The following is a 22,848-nucleotide window of genomic DNA, read 5'->3' on the forward strand; positions in this document are numbered from 1 at the left end:
GGACAGATTTGTGTTTTGTTCACTGTTGTATGTTCCGAGCATATGGCACAGGGCTGGGTACCAAGGAGGAGCTCAATATTTGTACTAATGGATGAATAATATACACGCAATTAAACAGAACCGATCGCCCCGGGAGCGCCACCTACAACAGAGTTCTTGGTGGCAACCAGGTAAGTGCAGTCTATAGACTGATTTTGCTATTTAGGATTTCTTGGTGCTGGAATCGGCTGCGGTTGCATCACGTTCTTTGGGACGTGTGTATTTCTGCAGTTTGCGAACCTGACGCACACAGCTGTGCAGGCTGGACCGGCAGCCAACAAGAGTTTGCTGTGAAGTCCTCATGCTGTTCCGCATCAGCACCACAGGCTACTCTGCACGAGTTCTCTTGGGAAATGTGCATCTGGCGATTCAGGATATTTCTTCCCTGGCGATTTTGCCGTAAGGATGAGATCCTGCTGGTGGCAGGACGCGCAAAGATCGAGAAACGAACGCTCACTTTTCCAAACCGTATCACATCCTCACTCTAGATCAAATCCCGCGCTCTGGAAATCCTCAACCTGATTCTACCTCCTCACCGCTCCCCCCGCACCCCCCCCTTAGGATACCTATCTATGGAGGGCGGGGCAGATAAGACACGTCTCTGCTTCCTCCAAATTAGTTAAGTTTCGTAGAGTTTTGGTTTCCTACATTTCAGCAAACATTAATGAAAACGGCCGACCACATGACACGGTAACCACACACGCCGGCAGAGGAGGAAGCAAAACAAGAAGAAAGCCGGCGCTCCAGTAGCCACGTGAGGTGCGAGCTCCCGAACGCCGTCTCCACTGATGACTTCAATTCCCGGCCTGCCCCGGGGCGGCTGCCCTCCGAGGACTACAACTCCCAGGGTGCAGCGGACGAGTCCGCCGCAACCTCCCACTCGGCCGCCTGCCGCTAGTCCCGCCCCTCCCCCGCCCCTCCCAGCCGGATCGGCGTGCGCCTGCGCACCGGAGCCCGGAGGAGTCTTACCCTAATGTAAGATGGTGGCCCGTCTAGCTGTGGAACCCACCGAAAGCTGAGAGTCTCTCTCTCAGCCGTAAAGGTCGGACTCGCTGAAGCAGTCAGGCCCGGTTCTGAAGAGTTTTTTCGCCGACTCTCGTTCACTGGTCTCCTGTGAGGACGCAGCAGCGCGTGGAGTCGGCTAAGGGAAAAGCGAGGCAAGGCAGGCGGGTGAGTGTCTGCGGGGCTGGGCTTAGGGGAAACCCGGGGCTGACCGGCTACGAGAGAGCGGAGGCTTCGCTGGGACTGTGCAGGCCGCACCCCCCTTTCTCCCCACCCCCCGCCTCGTCTTCACCCTCCTCCTCCTCCGGCTGCCTCCTCCTCCTCCTCCTCTTCCTCCCTCTCCCCTCTACGCCACAGCAGTTACCACCAGGAAAAGGCAGCCGGGCTGGAGGCGGCGCGGCGGCGAGTGCCGGCTCTCCTTCGAGAATTTCTTCAATTGGGGAGCCAAGAGGGCTTCTCCTCGCCAGCTTTCCCCCGCATTTTTCTGGCCACAGTATCCTTAGGTCTCGGTCCTCCTTGTCTCCCCAGCCCCCTTTCCCCTCTGACGTCCTTTCCAACTGGCCCTGGGCTCCCAAGCCAGAACCATCACTTCCACTCTGACCGGTGCTGCTGCTCATTGCCCACCGGTCCTGCTTGGTGCTTGGGTTTTTTGCTTTTTTTTTTTTCTTCCCCTCTCCACTGATGCCGCTCTGGATTTAGCCTCTGCCCCCTCTAGTGCTTGCAGTCATGCAGTCAGCCCCCGGTCTGTCTGCCAGACCCGAGCTGATTCCGACGTGCAAGTCTCCTTTAGCCACATCTGTCATCTTAAAGCCACCCCGTGAGGGTCTAGATTATGTTGCTGCTCCGTTGCTCTGTGTGACCCACCTGTTTCCCAACCTTCTTGAGAATAGTCGATTCATTACCTCTTTCCCATACAAATTCTTTCAACACACACTTTCAGAAAAGGGGAGATGCCCCTTGTTGTTCCTTGAAAAGTAAAGGAAGTTGGGAAGTGAATGAAGTCAGGTAGGATACTATCCACTCTAAGAGAAAAGATCTTTCTTTTGGCTACTCAGGAAAGGAATGTTTTGCATTGTGGGATCTTTTTGTTGCACATTCGATCTGTTGGATCATGGCTTTTTACAACCCTCTTTTCATTTTCCACCTACTCAATGCCACTCAACGGTCTCCTGAGTTGCCTTTCCTCAGGACACTTGATGTGGACTCTGATTACACCCATAAAGAACAGCTTAGCATTTCAAAACAAGATGAATCTGGCACTCACACATAGACTTCATCCGTGAACACCACATGCAAATACAAATGGTATTTTGATTATATGTAGGTAACGGATTCCTTTTATATTGAGAATAGATTATATTGATGTTTAGGTTAATTGATAACATTTGTGATTTGGGTGGGGATTTCCTGTCTCTCTAGTGTAAAATTGACTTTTTTCCCCTCTTTTGATCTGGGAAATTCCCTCTTTTGACATTTCTGGAATTATCTGAATAAGTTTTTGGAAAAATACATTTGGTATGTATGTATGCAGAAGAGAAGTTGATATTTGGGGTATACTTACATTCCATGTATATAATATATATATATATATATATTTTTTTTTTCATAGAAAAGAAGTGGGCTGAGGAAAGAAGCCACAAAGCTGTCTATACAGTGGCACTTAGCTGTTATTGCCTATAGTGAAAACCAGAAACCCAAGAGCAAGGGTGACTTATAGCCTCTGCAGTTTAGTGAAAGCAACATTGAAATGTACTAGTTTGTGTAAAGAGAAATCAGAGCCTTTGTTATAATACAACACAGTGAAATAAAGAATTAACAGAAAAGCAAATAGGATTATGTAGGTCAGATACACACATGTCAAGTTTGAACATAATACATTGTGTTCTTAATATATAAGTAAGGTAGGGTTGTGGTGGCACACACCTTTAATTCCAGCACCCTGGAGGCAGAGGCTGGAGAGTCTCTTAGTTCAAGGCCAGCTTGGTCTATAGAACAAGTTCCAGGACAGCCAGGGCTACACACAGAAACCCTGTCTTGAAAAACAATGTTTGTTTTGCAAAATATATATGTTCTATTTTGTTTTATTTTGTTTTGTACATATACACCTACACAAATATATAAAAATATTTAAAGTCACAGTAACAATCTCATGATGCAGTTTGTCTCTGGGGAAAACAGTAACAGTTTACATGTAAATACACATGCAGTCCCCTAGACGCTTTTGCACATTGGGTTATTGTAAGTTTTACATATTTTACCTATAAAATTTGAGTATTCTTATATTTGGTGTTACATTCTGTTATTGTGAAAAAGTCTTTAAAAAATGTAAAGTAAGGTTAGAAAAGCTGCTCACAAAGCTTGCTACTTTTTGTTTTTTTCTTTTTTTAAAGGCAGGATCTTTATGTAGCTCTGACTGACCTGGAACAAATGATGTAGATCAGCCTAGCCTTGAACTTGTAGAGATCTCCCTGCTTCTTCCTCCTAAGTGCTAGGTGTGCCCTGCTATGCTTGGCCAAAGCTCCTTTTTTTTTTTTTTTTTTTTTTTCCTTTTAGCCACTTAAGCCCCTATTTGGCAAAACTGAATAAATCCCTATTCTTCTGAGTGTCGGAAGCAATTTATATAGCAGAACTTATCTTTCCTTGAAGTTTTTAAAAAATACTTTTCATTTAGTTTATCAATACTTTGTCTTCAACTCCAAGTAAAAAATAGATGGCTGGTAGAAAGCTTGCCACTTTGAACAATCTTGTCTAGATACTCTTGGCAGTCATACTTGGCTGAATTGTAAGCAGTATGTTCTAAGGAGAGGACTGTTTGTCTGATAGAAGGGGTGAGTGAGTTTCTAACACATCTTTTCTTTGTAAAAGTATTTGGCTCACTAAATGTCTTAAGTCATTTCTTCTCTGGGGTCATCATATTCTTGCTTCTAGCCTTTTGAAATAAAAGTGAATTTACTTGGGATCTTTAGGATGTCTACAGAAGATGTAAAAGTTCTTTGACACATTGATAGGAAGTAAGCTGAATTTATAAATATTTTTATGTAGTTTTTATTTGTAACATTTCAACATGGCAGCTTCATACTTAATGATTTCCTTTGATAATTGGAATTCTTTCTGCCAAGTTGAATAGTTGAAGTCTTCAAATGAATTGTTTGTATAAGATTTTTAAACATGAGTTACTTAAAGTTGGCTTATCATGATTTTTTAGAAAGTTGCATAGACAAACCTTTAATTTGATTAGGATGAGAGACACAGTCAAACAGCAAAATACAAAATAAAATTGTTTTGTGACATTTGTCAATTTTATTTAAATGGAAATGCTAGAGATAGCTTGCAACTCATTACTTTGTTTTTGTAGTTCTGAAACAAGGTCTTAATTCTGTGGTTCAGGCTATCCTGAAACTGACTATTTAGCATAAACTGCCTTCAAGCACAGGGCAGTCATCCTGTTTCAGCTTCCTTAGGCTGGAATTACAGGTGTGAACTACCATGTAACCAATCCTGGATAACTCAGTACTTTATAAAAGACAGAAGGCATTGCCTAAGGATGAGCTCTTAGCATTAGGGGAGTTTTACTTACTATTTTGTGGTACTAGGTTAGGACAAGGAGCCTTCTGCATGCTAGACAGTAGCTTTCAGGGAGTTTTGTAAAAAGGATTTTGTGTCTTATATGCTTTTTTTTTGGGGTTTTTTTTTTTTTTTTTGAGACAGGGTTTCTCTATGTAGCTTTGCCCCTTTCCTGAAACTCACTCTGTAGCCCAGGCTGGCCTTGAACTCACAGAGATCCACCTGCTTCTGCCTCCCAAGTGCTGGGATTAAAGGCGTGCGCCACCATGCCCGGTTGGATTTTGTGTTTTAAGAGAATGAAAAATTCATTTAAGTAGTTTGATTTTAGAAGCTTTTCTTTTCTTCCTCTTTACTCCCTCTTTTACAATGAAGCTACACTCTTCATTTTATCTTTATTTTTGTTTGCAACTTTTTTTTTTTCCAGAGCTGAGGACCGAACCCAGGGCCTTGCGCTTGCTAGGCAAGTGCTATACCACTGAGCTAAATCCCCAACCCCCGCAACTTTTTTTATTATGGATTTTTTTATTCATTTTACATACCAACCACAGATCTTCCTCTTTTCCCTCCTCCCACCCCTCCAGCCTTCTGCCCACACCCCTCCCAACCTACCCTCCATTCCCTCCTCCCACAAGGTAAGGTCTCCCATGGGGAGTCAGCAGAGCCTGGTTCACTGAGTAGAGGCAGGTTCAAGCCCCTCCCACCTTCACCAAGGCTGTGCAAGGTAGTGGGCTCCCAAAAGCCAGCTCATGCACCAGGGGATGGATCCTGATCCCACTGCCAGGGGGCCTACACTGTCCATTTTAATGGTTTTTTTTAATGTGACTGTAAGTAATACCTCATTGAACTGTTAATGTTTTTGTAGAAGGTGTGAGGTAGGTTAAATTTGAGACAGCTTCAATCTCTGATGAAAATTCAGATAGTTCTGTACTACCTATATATAATATTGCCTTGACTTTTTGGGAAGGAAGTTATAAGTGAACTAAGTTGGTTTTGAAACAAAAACAGTAGGGAAATAGGTTATAGAGGTTTTTGCTGTTCTAGAAACAGAATAACTAGAATGTACTACATACATTTCCCAAAAGATTTCTTAATCTAAATGGAACTTGTAAATGGTTTTCATCCCACTGGAATAGCATGTATTAGATAAAACTTAGTAACACATTCTAACATTTTATAAACTTTATATTTCCTCAGAGTTATTAGGAAAAGTCTACAAATACCCATTCTTGAAAAGAAAGTTGTAGTAATCCTGGTAACTTAAAGATTTAATGTATTTTTTGCTCAAAACTTGAGAATACACAAATTATGATAGCATAGTCAAACTTCTTTGATCAAGTTGTAGGTATTTACACATTTTATTTAAAAATTTTAATCTCATTTTTAACTTTAATTATTTTTAATTTTTGAGACAGGGTTTCCCTCTGGCTGTCCTGGAACTTCCTTTGTAGACCAGGCTCGCCTAGATCTTACAGATATCCACCTGCCTGTGCCTCCTGAGTGCTGGGATTAAAGGCTTTCACCACCATGCCTGGCCTATTTTGTGGGCTTTTTTTTTTTTTGGGTTTTTCAAGACAGGGTTTCTCTGTGTAGCTTTGCACCTTTCCTGGATCTCACTTTGTAGACCAGTCTGGCCTTGAACTCACAAAGATCCACCTGCCTCTGCCTCCCCATGTGCTGGGATTAAAGGCATGCGCCACCACCGCCTGGCATGGGCTTCTTTAGTTGAAAGATTGTGTGGTAAAAGGTAGCTTTTCCAAGTGTAGTATTCTAGTGGGTTCTCCCACATTATTCTTCCACAAGTTAAGAAAAAAAAGGCTGCCTCTCCATGTGTGCGTTTGTGTGTTCATAGAGATTCACGTGTGTGGGTGTGCCAGAGAGCAAGAACAACTTCTGGTGTCAACTTTAGGAATGGGGACAGAGTTATTCATTGACTTAAACTCACCAATTAGGCTAGATTGGCTCTCCGTGAAAGCTCAGGGATCCCCCTGTCTTTGCCTAGCCAGGGTTGGGATTTCAAGTGTACACCAAATGCCATATAAGCCATTCTTTCCCACCCTGTCCCCTCCATGAAAGTTGTTTCCCACCCTGTCCCCTCCATGGACAATTTCAACATTTTTTGGCCCCTTATATTTTAGTTTTGTTTAGTTTTTCCATGCTAAGGAATATATTTCTGACCTTGTGTATATGAAGCAAGTATATTACTACTTAGCTACATCCTTATTGTAATTTATTTGCTTTTTTTTTGTCATAAGAGAAAAGCCTAAAATGAAGATGTATTGAGTATAAGGTAGTCTGAAATGATTTTCTTTTTCATCTCAGTATGTTTGTGAGGATGGCTTCTTTTTTATTAAGCTGTTTATATAGGAAGATTCTCCTCTTTCAAGCTTTACTTGCACTAAATGATAGGTAGATGATGTATTGTTACTGGGGTAAGCATTGGTATTTGAATAGCATATGTGTTAGACATCTCTTCAGAAACTTATTGTTTGGTATGGTCACTAAAAATCTCATCTCTTAAGAAGTTAAACAGTTATAGAATAGAATTAGGAATCAAAATGATCAAATTGACTGTGTGTAAAGCCAGTGTGTAAAAACAGAGGTCAAATAACAGGCGTAGTGGTACATACCTTTTGTCCCAGCATTTGGGAGGCAGAGGCAGGCAAGCCTCTGAGTTTGAGGCCAGCCTGGTCTACATAGTGAGTTCCAGGACAGCCAAGGGTACACAATGAGACTCTGTCTCAAAACAAAACAGAACAAAACAACAACAAAAAGGTGGAGGGGGAAATAAAACCCAAAATCAAGCTTTAAAAACTCAATGTAATTGGAGAAAAATAATACCATTGCTTAAAAATAGTAGGTGTTGTATTACTGTTTGTAGAAGGGATTAGCAAATGATATAGAGAAGGCAGTGATTGAATCTGAATGGTAGCTATAGACTGACATATCCAAGGGGTGGAATATTCCTTAACAGTAACGTACATCATCACTAAGCCAAATATCTGGAAATTCTTAAGCATGTTTTTCTGTCTCTCAGGAAGATGTAATTTTCTGATAATTGAAACCTATTTAATTCATCCCCTATTTGGGCATCAGGTGTCTTTACATTGTGAACTTACTGAGTTGACATTGGCTGACTTAGGTTATTGAACCTTGGTTGTAGCAGCTTTTTCTCCATTTAAAAAAAAACAACCTTTGCTGCTTTCCATGTTTTATTTGACTTTTTTTTTTTTTTTTTTGAGATAGAGTTTCTCTGTGTCTCTGTATAGCTTTGGAGCCTTTCCTGGAACTCACTTTGTAGACCAGGCTGGCCTCAAATTCACAGAGATACGAGTGCTGAGATTAAAGGTGTGCACCATCATCATCATCACCACCACCACCACCACCACCACCACCACCACCACCACCACCACCACCACCAGTCTTGACTTTTTTCATATTTTTTTCTTTTTAAACTTTTTGGCAATTGTTTGGACCATTTCTGGATGCCATAATTGAATAAAAATGTGTAATATAGGCACTGTTGCTTTGGTGGTTAAGATTAATTTTGCTTTTCATGGAGATTTCTTACATTTTGATGACATATACTCTTCCAATTTACTTTCAGTAACTTGCAGAAAAGAATATAGATGCTACAAGTTCCCTGTCAGATTGAATCTTTCTAGAAACCTTTCTTTTACTGTCAGTGGAGATGTAGATATTTGTTGGGTAAAGTAGTTAATTACAGTCTAGGCCTAGTGGTACAGGTCTGTAGTCCTAGCTACTTTGGAGTGAGGCAGCAAGATCATGAATTCAAGGAGCGCTCCCCCCCCCCCCCCCCCCCCCCGGTAATTATAGCTAGGCATGGTAGTGTAGACCTGTAATGTCAGTACTTGGAGGCTGACTTGGGCTTCCATAGAGAGACCTTATTTCGAAAAACCAAACCAAACCTTTTGTTTGCTTGCCCCAGACCCATTTTGATGTACCAGTGATCCACAACAGCAGCAGTAACCATATTATTTAAAATGAAGATAAGATGATGATGATGATTATTATTTTTAATTTTTTTAATGGAAGGTGGGCAGCTGGGATTTGAATTTAGAGCTTATATGTGCTGGGAAAGTATTCTAGCATTCAGCTATAAAAATGAAACTTTGTGAAAAAAATTTCAGCAAATAGGAATGAACTATGACTGTGGTGTAGCTGTCTCTGAGCCTCAAAGATGATCAGCTCAGTCAGTTTGGTTTCATCTCTGCTCCACTCACTTTACCTTTCTTCCTAATTCTCTTCATACTGCACTACTTTGAATCAAATTCTAGTCATCGCATTATATTCTTTTGTACTAGAACTCTTTTGACATAATAAAAACACTTTGAATTTTAATCAGGATCATGCCATCAGCTTTTCAGATAGTTGAGTTCATGTTATAGACCCACATGCTAGAAAGTGACAGTTTGCATTTATCTTGACAAGAATATGATAGTATAAACAGCACTGTCCAGAGCAGTATTGAAATAATGTATATAATACATAAAATTGAGTCTATTGTCTTCACATCAGAATTGTAGGAGAGGCTTCATGAAGAAAGTGGGACTTAAATAAAGAATATGAACTCTTTGTATCTTCAGAGCATCTCCAGAAGAACATTCCATACATTCCATATGGGGGATGGAAGCATGAGCAAACACTTGGTGATAGGGATCAGCATGATGTGAGGGGGATTTAAGAAGTCTGATTTTTCTGGAAGAAAGTGTTAATTTGGATTGTAACAGATTTTTTTGTATAAGTAGAGTTGATTTATGAAGTATATGTTTAGAATCAGGTTGAATTCAATCTGCAAAACAGTTAAGAAGCACCCCCCCACCCAAAAAAAAAAAAGTTACGTGGTGTTTTTTCTTTTTTTCTTAATTTTTAGAAAGATTAATTGTTCTTTCAGTACTGTGCAGAATAATTTGGGGTTAATGACTGAAGTATTAAAGACCAGTGGGAAGGCTGTTCTGAGAAACATTAAAGCATGAAGGTGGAAATTCTACAGGATTTTTAAAAGATTTATCTTTATGTATGTATGTGTGTGTCTGTATGTATATGATAAAGTGTGCATGGGTACCCAGAAGAGGGAGTTGGATCTCTTGGGGCTGGAGTGACAGGTGGTCATGGCCTCTTGATGTAGGTATTGGGAACTGAGTTCAGCTCCTCTACAAGAACAGTATGCCTGCTTAACAGCTAAGCCATCCTGTCCCTGAGTCTCTTTTCTTCAGTCCCTTAAGCCCCAAAGTGACACCATGTTTAGATTAGAACATAGGACTAAGGAAATGTGTTATACTTGTCTTTTATAGTATAAACTGCAATTTTTTAAAACAAGGCCACATTCCCTTACCTGCTCCTAACAGAGTTTCATGTTATCTAGGCTGGTGTGCATCTCACGCTCAAGTCATCTTTTTGCCTCATCTTTCTGAGTAGCTCAGAACATAATTGTGGCTGATACAGAAGCAAGTTTTCACCGGGCGGTGGTGGTGCACGCCTTTAATCCCAGCACTCGGGAGGCAGAGCCAGGAGGATCTCTGTGAGTTCGAGGCCAGTCTGGTCTACAGAGCGAGATCAAGGACAGGTTCCAAAACTGCACAGAGAAACCCTGTCTTCAAAAACCAAAAAAAAAAAAACCAAAAAACAAAAACAAAAACAAAACAACAACAACAAAAGCTAAAAAAGAAATTTAGTTTTTCACAATTTTAGATGTTCATTTACTGGGTAATGGTGGGGAAAACATAGAAACATTAAGATAGTAAAAAGTAAAACTTTTTTTTGCTTTGTAGAGCTACAAAGTGTGCTGAATTTAGGATGATCCTCCTACCTGTGCCTCCTGTAGCGATGAGGTTACAAGTGTGTGTTCACTTTTTATAACGGATTTTAGGTCATCTGCTTCTGTGTGTTTATTAGTATAGATAAGATGTGAGACTGCTTGTATTTGAATAGTTACACTCAGGAAATATTATTGGGTATCTTTAAAGTTTAATGATGGCTTGATGAGGCAGAAAGAATGGCAGAAAACTCTGATGAATAAGGGCATTAAATATTGAAAACTTGAACTTCTCTTAAGGATGAGTAGGATTTTAAGGTCAGCAGGACAGAGTGTAGTAAGGACATTGTGAAATGAAAATTTATTCTTTGATTTACTTTGATATGCTTGGTTTTATAAAACTACTCTTGGAGGCTGGGGAGATGGCCCAGTTGGTAAAGTACTTGCTGTGTAAGCATTAGGACCTTAGTTTGGATCCCTAGCACCTACTGAAAAAACAAAACAATGACAAAAACAGCCAACCAGAACAGCTGAGTGTGTTGGGCATCTGTGATCCCAGCTCTGAGTAGGCAGAGAAAAGAGCATCCTTGGAGTTGCTGAGTCCCTGAGTGAGACTTAGTGAGTCCTTCAGTGAGAAACTGTGTCTCGGTGGGTAAGTGGGAGTGACTGAAGCAGATGCCAATGTCCATCAGTGGCTTCCACATGTACATGCACACATGTGCACATACACATAATACAGGCCAGTGCATACAGATTTAAAACAATCTGTTTAAACATCAGCCATCTTTGTTTTGGTGGTGGTGGTGGTGGTGGTGGTGGTGGTGGTGGTGGTGGTGGTGGTGGTGGTGGTGGTGGTGATGGTTGTATGTGTGTATTGTTGCTGCTGCTGCTGCTGTTCTGAGACCTTTGAAAGTATTCAGTTTGTTGACCCTCATTAAGCCAGCTTTCTTCAAATATATATTTCTAGACAGTATGCTTCATTTTGTGAAGGAAATTTTCACATTTTAAAGTTCTCTTCCCCTCCCCTCCTCTCTGTCCCCCTTGCCTTGCTCATGCTAGCAAGTGCTGTACTATTGAACTACATCCCCCATCCTTTGCATTTTACTCCCTTTCTTTCTGGAGACAGTATTTTAGGTAATTTAGGCTAGCCTGAAAGTCATTTTGATTTTTTTTAAAGCTCTTTATTTATTGTGTACTTGTGTGAGCATGTTCATTCCATCGGTGCATGTGGAGTTTAGAGAACAGCTTTTGGGAGTCCTTTCCTTGTACCATTTGGATTCCAGAGGTCAAACTTAGGCATCAGGTTTGGTAGGTAGCAAGTACCTTTACCTACTGAACCCTCTTGCCAGCCCCTGGAAAGCTCCTTTGTTGCAGAGGATAACCGTTGACCTAGTCTTCCTGTCTTCACCTCCTAAGTATTGGGATTAATGTGTGTGCCACTATGTGCAGCTCACTTTGTGGTTTTTTTTTTTAATTTTTTAAAATTTTATATCCATACTTAACTTTTATTGTATGACTGTTTTACTTTGTGTGTGTGTCTGCTCGCTGTGGAGATCAGAATAGGGTATCAGATCCTCTGGAACAGAAGTTACAAGTGGCTGTGGTCCACTGTGTGGGTGCTAGGAATTGAACAAGAGCAGCCAGTACTCTTAACTGCTTAGCCATCTCTCCAGCCCCCTTACTTTGTATTTTAAAGTGTGTGTATGTGGGGCTTTTTTAGCTTTGTAAATGGTAGATGAATAATAAATATATTTACTTTTACTTCTTGCTTCCTTCAATATCTAAGGTATTCTTATGCTGCATTTAACTTGTAAATCTCAGAGATTCTCACAGTCAAGGCTGAAACTGTCTGAAGCCCAAAGTGCTTAGAATTTTAAATTTACACTTTCACCAGTCATTTTCTTTCTTGTGTTATGAAAGGATCTTCCTAATGCCATGGGTGTTGTAGCATTTGTGTAATATTAGTAATAATAAAAACCAATATATAATGTAGTACATTATTGAGAAATGCAAGTTGATTATCCCTAACTTCAAATTCCAAAATGCTCCCAAATCTGAAACTGGAATACTAACATGATAGCCATAGTGGAAAGTGCCACAGTGGAAAGTTCCATACTGCTCTCACAAGAGAGACTACACTCAAAAGGCAGATATACTGAAATTAAAAGTTTTTCTTATGATATCAAGTCTGTAAGTTTAAGGTTTATATGAAATGTAAGTGAATTTTATGTTTATAGTTGTGTGCTAACTCAGTTTTGTACTCGTCTCATTATGTATACACATACTCTAGAATCTCCCCACAATCTGAACTCTCAAACACATCTCCAAGCATTTCATGGATATGCAGCCTATAATCTGCTTGACATGCCCCCTCTCCTTAAGCTCTTTCATTTTTGTAAAGTGTCAGAGCTAGCTATCCTGTCATTGTTTTCAGTTTTGCTTTTTGCAGCAGGGTCTTGCTGTATAGTTCAGGCTGGCTTCAAACCTGCTGCTTCAGTCTCCATAGTGCTGGGATTATAGGCATGTGCTACCATGTCTATCTGGCAGAGCTATTTCAAATCTTTTTTTTTTTTTTAATTTATTTTTCTGGTTATGCTTGTTAAACACAAACATCATTTTCCTTCTCTTCGGGGATTTCTTTTTTTTTTTTTTTTCTTTTTGGGTTTTTCGAGACAGGGTTTCTCTGTGTAGCTTTGCGCCTTTCCTGGAACTCACTTGGTAGCCCAGGCTGACCTTGAACTCACAGAGATCCTCCTGGCTCTGCCTCCTGAGTGCTGGGATTAAAGGCGTGCGCCACCACTGCCCGGCCTTAATATGGTTTTTTATGTGTTAATTTTGATTTTAAGATTGCATTTGTTCAGGGTAAGCTTGTGTGTGTGTGTGTGTGTGTGTGTGTGTGTGTGTGTGTGTGTGTGTGTATGCCACATATGTGAGTGTCTGTACAGGCCAGAGGGGACATTGAATGGCTTAGAGCTGGAGTTAGATGGTTGTGAGATACTTGACGTGAGTGTTAGAAGCCAAACTTGGGTCCTCTGAAAGAATAGGAAGTACTCTTAGCCACTGAGCCATCTCTCCATTCTATGACTTGTCTGTTATTTTCAATTATATAAGTGCTGGGAAAATGACTACACCGAGGGATTTTGAAAGATAGGCAGGTGTTTTAGGGAAAACCGTTGTTTGTTAAAAAATTTGTCTCACATTAGCAATGAGGACTCAGATGTCATTATTTTTCCTTACTAATAATTTTATGGCAACAAGAGACTCTTGAGGATTATTATTGTTATGATACTGGGGATTCCTTACATGCACTAATGTTGTGTTCTGCCAGTGAGCTACATTTCCAGCCCTAGAACTCTGTTCTTTTTATTATATATTACTGAGTTTAGAGCTAGGAGTGGTAGGTCATGCTTGTTGTAATCCAGCCATCAAGAGGCAGAGGCAGAAGGAATGTCAGTTTGAGTCCAGCCTGATCAGAGTTTCAGGCCTATAGAGTGAGACCCTGTTTCAAAAAAAGAAAGAAAAAAGTAATTTTAAAAACTTGGAATGCAGGCCTGGAGAGATGGCTTAGCAGATTAAAAGCATTTCCTGTTCTTCCAGAGGAGCTGTTAGTTTCTCAGTTTTCCATTTTTACAAATGGAGGTGGTCTGTTGATGGGTAAAGGAACTTTCTGCCAAGCTTGATTCTTGGAACCTATGTGGAATCCATGTGGTGGAAGGAAAGAACCAATCTTTGCAAGTTGAACTCTGGCCTCCACATGTGCACCATGTCACACATCCACTCATCCCACAAATAAATTAATACTTTTTTAAGAAGGAGTACCTGGGGGCTGGAGAGGTGTTTTAGTAGTTAAGAGCACGTGTTGCTCTTACAGAGGACCTGGGTTTGGTTCTCAGCATCCATATTGTAGTTCACAACTGTCTATAACTCCAGTTCCAGGGCATCCAGTCAGTGCCTTCTTTAGACCTCCTTGGGCACCAGACACACATGTGGTGCACATCCACATGTGCAGACAAAATATTCATTGTAAATGGACACTTCCTGTCCTGAATGCCTGGTCCCAAATAACTGACTCAAAGGCTGAGTATGAGTTGTAAATGCTCGGCTGATAGCTCAGGCTTCTTACTAGCCAACTCTTACACTTAAATTAACCCATATTTCTATTTATGCTTTGCCACATGGCTCATGGCTTGTTACTAATTTTTGCTTGTTCGGTGGCTGGCTGGCATCTCCTCTGACTCTGCTCTCCTTCCCAGAGTCCTCTGTGTCTGGCTGTCCTGCCTATACTTCCTGCCCAGCTACCAGCCTGTCAGCTTTTTATTAACCAATGAGTAATACATATTCATAGTATAGAAAAGGATTGTTCTACAACATTCAAAGCTGCTGCATGGCATAGAGCCAAGGTATGGTCATCATATATAGACTGTCTTTGTACATCAGCATAATCGCCCTTTCCAAGAAGTTAGTCTTGGAAAATTTCCTTACCTCTAGCCCTACTTTGTTGTTCAATGGTCTTAGCCTCATCTTTCCACCAGGTCCTCCACTGTAATTGAGGACTGGGTTCCAATACTGCTGTAACCAAGTCTTTCCAGTCTTGTGGGACAATTCTATTACTAGTTGACCATGAATTTAGCATCTACCTCACAAAAGATGAATATATACCATATGAGACCATCACTTCCTTAAATCTCCTCAAATCTTAACATTTCCACAGAAATCCAGTCAGCTCTTACATAGCCTTGGGGAAAGCTGTCATTTGGCATTGTTCCTGTAAGGTGACTGGATAGATTAAAGTTTTTTTTTTTTTTAATCTTGGGCTGTTCCTTTCTAATTTTATAATGTAATGGTGAGGTTGGTTCTCCTTTAAAATTCCTTTTGTCTTTTTCTGAATAACTCTATTACCTGTTTGACTAAGTTTTTCTAAGGCTTGTAACTAGTCAGGCAAAATTGCATTATTTTCTCTAGTAACCTTTTCTAAGGCTTGTATCTTGGCACTCATATCAACCAACTTTTAAACAATTACAAAACTGATAATGTTTATAATTGACATTACATAAATCCCAGCTGAGTTAATATCTCATTTAATTGTTCCATTTTTAAATCATCCATTGTGGAATCATGCAGAGACCTAACTCCCTCCATTGTAATAGTGGTTCCCATTTTTTAATGTGGGGAAAAATTTTTTTTTTTTTTTTAAAACTAATTCCCCCCTTTAAGAATTCCAAGTTGTCTCAGCAAATCTGCTGATGATGACAGTGAAGTGTGAGGCTGACTGCTGCTGTGTGGCACAAACACAGGTGGTGCACTCCCTGGCTGAGGGCAGCTGCTGCTGATCCAGTGTCAGCAGCTTGAGGAGGTGACCCAGGGAAAGCCCACAACCCACGGGGAAAGGAGCCAAAGACTCAGCCATCTGAAAGGTGGACACGGAATGTGAGAAAACAGCAAGTGTGACCAGTGGGAAGTGAAAGCACAGAGCTCCCTGAAGGCAGAGCTGACAGTGGTGAGGGACTAACTCCGGTAGCCGTTGGAGCCCAGGCACCTTGGTCTTAATAATAAAAACCTGGAGCCAGATTATTGGTGTAAATGCTGAAAGATCAGCAGAGGAGCCAGTCACTAGAGAGACTTCTTACATCTACTGAATGCTCAGCCTGAAAGGGCTGAGTTCCTGTCTCCTCCATGGCTCTTCACTTTTCTCTGCCCAGCCATATCACTTCCTATTTCCTCCTGCTAGTTAAGGTATGCCACTACTGCCTGGCTTCTAGTGGCTAGCTCCACACTCTGATCTTCAGGCAAGATTTATTTGTTAAAGCACAAACAAAATATCACCACAGACTTGTGGAAATTGCTGTAGAGAGGCTACAACCAGAAAATCCTAGACTGGCTCAGAGGGCTTGGAGAAAGAAAGGAAAAACCAGGCGGCAGTGCAGTGGCTCCAGGCAAAGCCACAGGCAAGAGGCTGTCTGGTGAATTTGTGCCCCAAAAGTTGGATGCCAGATGAAGTGTTATTCTAATTAATCTTATCAATGGAAAGTCAGGAGGCAGATATGGGGTAAAAACCTGAAAAGATCAAAGAAGCAGGGAGCAGCCATAGTCGCTTCCTACCTCTTTTGTTCCTCCATATAAACGGGCTGAGATCCTCTCTCAGCCCCACATTACCATGTCTGGCCCCTCTCTCCACAGTCTTCCAATCTCTATGCTCTGCCCTCTGCCCCCAAGCAAGCTGTATTTGTCAAGAACACAATCAAAATAGCACGCAACAATTCATAGCATTAAAAAAAAAAAGGCAAATGTAAAAAACATTTTTTTAAGAAGCACCCATTTCACAGACCTGTTGTGAGGTTTAAATTATTTAATTTTTAAAAAATGTATAAAACACCGTGTGGTGTGTGTGTGATATATATTTAGTAAGTAGTAGCTATTGTTATCATACACTGTTGAGGAAGTTAAGGAAGTGAATAATTAGAGAAAGGCCTAGAGCCTATTCCTAGGCTATTGCCTGTGCCTGGAGGACACTTTCCTTCCTTCCTTCCTTCCTTCCTTCCTTCCTTCCTTCCTTCCTTCCTTCCTTCCTTCCTTCCTTCCTTCCTTCCTTCCTTCCTTCCTTCCTTCCCTCCCTCCCTCCCCCTCCCTCCCTCCCTCCCTCCCTCCCTCCCTCCCTCCTTTCTTTCTCCCTCCCTCCCTCCCTCCCTCCCTCCCTCCCTCCCTCCCTCCCTCCCTTCCTCTCTCTCTCTCTCCCTCTTTTCCTCCTTTTCTCCCTCCATCCCTCTCTTCCTCTCCCCCTTCCTTCCTTTTTTCCTCCATCCCCTTTTTTTCTTTTTTCTTTTCTTTTTTTCAAGACAGGATTTTTCTGTGTAGCCCTGGCTGTACTGGAAGTCCCTCTGTTGACCAGGGTGGCCTTGAACTCTGAGATCTACCTCTCTTAGCCTCCTGAATCCTGGGATTAAAGGCATGTGCCAACTGCCAAGCTTTACTTTTTAAAAAAATACTTATTATTATTTTTAATGTGTGTGAAGGTACCCATGGAGACCAGGAGAGGGTGTTGGATCTGATGGAGCTGGAGTTACATACAGTTGGTCATGAGCTGCCCAATGTGGGTACTGAGAACTGAACTCTGGTCCTCTGCAAGAGCAGTATGCACTCTTAAGAGCTGAGCTATCTCTCCAGCCCTACCTGGAAGAAATTTGATGAAGACATTTAAAATTAAGTTTCAAAGTTCATCTTTTTCCTCCATTGATACTAGAACCAAGGATGTTGCCTTCTGAGCACAGATATATTTTAGGGAAAAATTACTATTTGTATTGTTCTTAACCACTGAAAAAGATAGCAGTACACAAAGGGCAATAATAGGAAAGTACATCTATATGAATATTCTTTAAATGCTTAGAATTTGAGAAGAAACGGCTTTATAGAAATTATTAGGGCAAAAGAGGATACATATCAAACCAAAAAAAAAAAAAAATCCAAACCCCAATATATATATAGCTAGTGGAAATTTCGGGAAGGAGGAAGATATAGGTGAGATCATGCAATTTCATACTCTTAGATGCTCAATCAGAAGATAATCTTGATAGATTGAAACAAAGATGTTGCTATTTTTCTAGACTTCGGTACTCTTTATTTGGGAGTTTTTAAAATTTGAAGCTTGGCCTGATTTCTGTTGCCTCTGCTTACCTAGATTTTGATTAATCCATAGCAATAATTTCTCAATCCATATATCACATCTATCAGTCTTTGTTCCTTTTAATTACTAATTAGTATTCTCTGGTAAATGTGAACCACTGTGTAACTGCAACAGTTTACCTGATAAGGGACAGTTGGATTGTTTTCAGTGTTTAGTTTTTACTAGAAAAGCTGTTATGACCATTCATGTCCAAGTTTTTACATGAACATAAGTTTTCATTTTAGGATGTATTCCTCAAAGTAAAATTGCTGGGACATCTGGTAATTACATGTCTAGTTGTTTTATTATTATTATCATCACTATTTTTTTTATTGACATGAACATGATCATGAGTAACCCAGGCTTGCCTGAACTTGCTATGTAGCCAAAATTGACCTTGAAATTCTGATCATTCTGCCTCCATCTCTTGAGTGTAGAGTGCATGCTGGGCAAGCACTCTACTATATTAGTGATATTGAATATTTTTCCATGTCTCTTGCTGATTTTAATCTTTTTACCTTGAACTCCTTATATAGTCTACATACCCGTTGATTTCTGTGCGTATTTGATGGTTAGTGTTAATTGTCAGCTTGACAGACTCTAGAGTTGTCTTTGAGAAGGGCCTTTGGGCATGCTCACCTACTTTGTGTGGGTGGTGCCTTTCCCAGGCTAGGCTCCTGGACTGTGTAAGTAGAACAGGTGGGCTGAGTGAGTAGCTTGTATCCATTCCTCTTCTAACCAGGAGCAGACAAAAGTGTGACCTGCTGGTTCAAGCTTTTGCTGTCTTGATTACCCCACCATAAGAGTCTGTGCATTAAAGTGTGAGTTTAAACCCCTTCTCCCTTAAATTACTTTTGTCAGGGTATTTTTATCACAGAAAAGACAATAAGAAATTTTACCACTGTTGTTACTATAGTCATTCTGATAGGTATGCAATTCTATTGTACTGGGGTTTGCAATCCCTGAAAGATAAAGATATTGAAATATTTTGTTTTGTTTGGAAGACTGGGTTCTCACTCAGGTTAGCCTTGAATTCACAACCCTTTTTACCCCCAGAGTGCTAGGATTATAGGCATGGCCCACAAACTCAGGAGACATTTTCCTGTATACTTATTGGCCTTTTGTGAAATGTCTTTTGCCCATTTTCCAGTTGGATTGATTTTTTTCCTGTTGAGTTTTAAGCAGTCTTTGTATACTGTAGATACAAAATATTTTGTTAAAAATTTAGTTTGAAATCTGGGTGTGACTCACACCTGTAATCCTTGTACTCAGGAGACTGAGGCAAAAATATAGTTGCAAGTTTGAGGCCAGCCTGGGCTATAGTGAGCTCCAGGTCAGCCTAGGCTACAGAGTGAGACACTGTATCACACACAAAAAAGTAGTTTGCAATGTTTTACCCCAGTTTCTAATACCTGAATATTCTCTTTAGTGTTATTCACAGAGCAAAAGTGTTTTTATTTATTTATTTATTTATTTATTTATTTATTTATTTATTTATTTATTTATTTATTTATTTATTGTTATTTTGAGGCAGGGTCTCCCCATGTAGTCCTGGAATTCACTGTATAGATGGGGCTCGCTTTGAGCCCACCTGCCTCTGCCTCCTGAGTGCTGGGATTAAAGTTGTGAGCCACCATACCCAGCAAGTTCCTTTTTTTATTGTGTCTTTTTTTTTTTTTTTTTTTGGTTTTTTGAGACAGGGTTTCTCTGTAGCTTTGGAGCCTGTCCTGGAACTCTGTAGCCCAGGCTGGGCTTGAACTCACAGAGATCCACCTGCCTCTGCCTTTGCCTCCCGAGCGCGCTGAGATTAAAGGCGAGTACCACCACCACCGCCCGGCTTATTGTGTCTTTTTTTTTTTAAAGATTTATTTATTTATTTATTTATTTATTATGTATACAGCATGTATGACTGCAGGCCAGTAGAGGGCACCAGAACTTGTTACAGATGGTTATGAGCCACCATATGGTTGCTGGGAACTGAACTCAGAACCTCTGGAAGAGCAGTCAGTGCTCTTAACCTCTGAGCCGTCTCTCCAGCCCTTATTGTGTCCTTTTAATGTGGTGGTGGTGATTAAACCCAAGGCCTGGACTATCTTGTCAAATGGGGTATTCCCAGCTCTAGTGTATACTTTAAATCTGAGCACTGGTGGGTTAGCTCTGCTCAGTAGTGGAATGCTTGTGTAGCATGCACAAGACTTTAGCACTACACCGACTTAATTTTTTTTTTTTCATGAAAATTTTGTTTTGATGAGGTCCGAGTCTTTTGTAGATAAGACTTTTATGTCCTCCAAGCACCCTTTACCTAGTGCTGAGTTCTGAAAAATTTCAAATTAAAGGAGGTTAAAAGGGCTAGAGGTGGAGATTTATTTATTTTGTGTGTGGTGGTAGGAAGGGTGATGGTGTTTTGAGACAGTCTTACTATGTAACACATTCTGGCCTTGAACTTCCAGTCTTCCTGCTTTGGCTTCCTAAGTACTAAGATTATAGGCAATGCATGACCACCATACTTTATATTTAAATGTGTGGTCCATTTCAAGTTGATTTAATTTACTGTTTCCTGAGTAGTAATATTTCACACTCCAGCATTATTGCTCTCGTATCATTTGTTATAAAGGCTTTCTTTTCTCCATTGAATGCTTGGGTAAAGTTGTGAAAAGTCGGTTGAGCATATTTGAGCAGAGTTTTGTTTTCTGGAGTTTCTATTGTGTTCCATCAGTCTGCATTTCTCTCTCCATCAGAACTTCATTATGTTGTAAGTCTTAACATTGGGAAGAGTAATTTTTCCCATTGGACTGTTGACAAAAATGCTTTAGGTACCATAGGACTTTCCCCTTTTCATATAAATTTTATAAGCCCCATTTGTATCTGTAAAAGCCTTTTTGTTTTTGTTTTATTTTCTTCTAGGAATTACATTATTTTATTCCTGTAGCAGAGTTTGGGAGTGATTGGTATCTTTATTGTATTAGGTCTTCCAATCAGTAAGCATACCAAGGCTCTTGAGTTATTTGAATCTTTTACTTCTTTTTTTTTTTTTTTGAGACAGGGTTTCTGTGTAGTCCTGGCTGTCCTGGAACTTGCTCTGTCACCAGGCTGGCCTCGAACTCACAGAGATCTGCCTGCCTCTGCCTCCTGAGTGCTGGGATTAAAGGCATGCGCCACCACTGCCTGACAAATCTTTTACAGATTTATAGCTAAGGGCCTCACAGGTACTGGGCATGCACTTTACCATTGAGTCATACCCGAAGTTTTTCTTTAACTTGCTTTCTTACTTAATTTTTTTTTCTTTTTTCTTTCTTTCTTTCTTTCTTTCTTTCTTTCTTTCTTTCTTTCTTTCTTTCTTTCTTTCTTTCTTTCTTTCTTTTTTTTTTTTTTTCGAGACAGGGTTTCTCTGTGTAGCTTTGCGCCTTTCCTGGAACTCACTTGGTAGCCCAGACTGGCCTCGAACTCACAAAGATCCACCTGCCTCTGCCTCCCAAGTGCTGGGATTAAAGGCATGCGCCACCACCGCCTGGCTTCTTACTTAATTTTTAAGATAGGTTCTTGATAGGATGTGAAGACAGGCCTTTAACTTGTTATCCTCCTATCTCAACCTTCTCAGGTAGCTAGGACTGCACAGCTGTACCTCACTAGGTGTACTGGAGCCTTCCCAAGTAGCTAGGACTGCACAGCTGTAACGCACTGGATGTACTTGATTACCTTGTTGCTTTGACAAAATCCTGACTTCAGGAAGGAAGGGTTATTTTAGCTACCAGTTTGAGGGGATGTAGTTGGTGATGCAGAGAAGGCATGGTAGCAGGAGCATGATGTGGCTGGTTATATTGTGTCCAGTTAGGAAGCAAAGCCATGGATGCTGGTACTCACTTTGCTTTCCTTTCCTTCTTTTTATAAAGTTGGAGACCCTAACCCATGGGATAGTGCTGCTCACATGCAGGGTTGGTCTTCCTTCCTAGAAACGCCATCATAGATACAACCAGGCTGTGTCTCCTAAGCGATTACAAATTCAGTCAAGTTGACAGTGAAGAATAACCATTGCATAGACTAGTTTCTTTGTGCAGTATAACAACTTTTGTTTGTTTGTTTGTGGTTATCATTTAGAAATGTGCTTGATTTTTGTTTATTGATCTTGAATCTTATGATCTCCCTGGACTTACTCAATACAGTGGAATCTCTTTTTCTTATTTTCTAAGTAAATAGCTATACCATCTATAAATAAGGACTTTGCAAAAACTTTCCCAGTCTGGTTTGCTTTTTATTTTCTGTTCCTTACAGTGTAGCTTTCTATAACTGTTGAGTAAGACTGGCGAGAGCTGCTGTCTTTGCTTTGGACCTGTGCTTAGGAGGAAAGATGCTGTTTTTACTGTGTGATGTTAGCTTGTTAGCTGTGGCTGTTTTTTAGCTATTCTTTGCCAAGTTGAGGAAGTTACTCTTCTGTTACTAGTTTGTTCAGAAGTGTCCGTCATCCCTCCCCTCCCCCATCAAACCTGGGCCTCACATATGCTAGGTAAGTGCTGACCTGTGCCCCCAGGCCCTGTTGAGATTTGTTATCAGGAATTAAAAAAAAAAAAATTAAAGATATTTTTAAAAATATTTTTGTTTTATATGTGTGTCTGTATGCCACATTTGTGTAGTGCTTCTGGAGGCCAGAAGACAGTGTCTGATCACCTGGGGCTACATGAGTGCTGAGAACCAAATTCAGATCCCTGGAAGAGCAGCAAATACTTTTAGCCAGTTGGTTACATTTCTCTAGATCTATATGGATTTTCTCCCCCAAGAGTTGAGGCAGGCCTGTAAAGATGGCTGAGTGATTAAGAGC

The 22,848-nt window shown here is 40.7% G+C and overlaps 1 protein-coding gene across 6 annotated transcripts in view; it reads left to right on the plus strand.

Moving 5' to 3' along the window:
- Window positions 1–860: 860 nt before the first annotated feature.
- Cnot4 (CCR4-NOT transcription complex subunit 4) overlaps window positions 861–22,848 on the plus strand; it is a 111,767-nt gene continuing 89,779 nt past the window's right edge. For 5 of the 6 annotated variants that reach the window (XM_016008674.3, XM_016008675.3, XM_006990391.4 and 2 more), the window contains exon 1: window positions 862–1,209. The gene's annotated coding sequence lies outside the window, so the exon portion shown is untranslated. Of the gene's footprint in view, window positions 1,210–22,848 lie in introns of all 6 variants that reach the window. The other variant, XM_006990392.4, reaches the window with a different exon arrangement.

The sequence above is a fragment of the Peromyscus maniculatus genome, chromosome 3 (genome assembly GCF_049852395.1).
Source record: "Peromyscus maniculatus bairdii isolate BWxNUB_F1_BW_parent chromosome 3, HU_Pman_BW_mat_3.1, whole genome shotgun sequence".
Classification (NCBI taxonomy): Eukaryota; Metazoa; Chordata; class Mammalia; order Rodentia; family Cricetidae; genus Peromyscus; species Peromyscus maniculatus.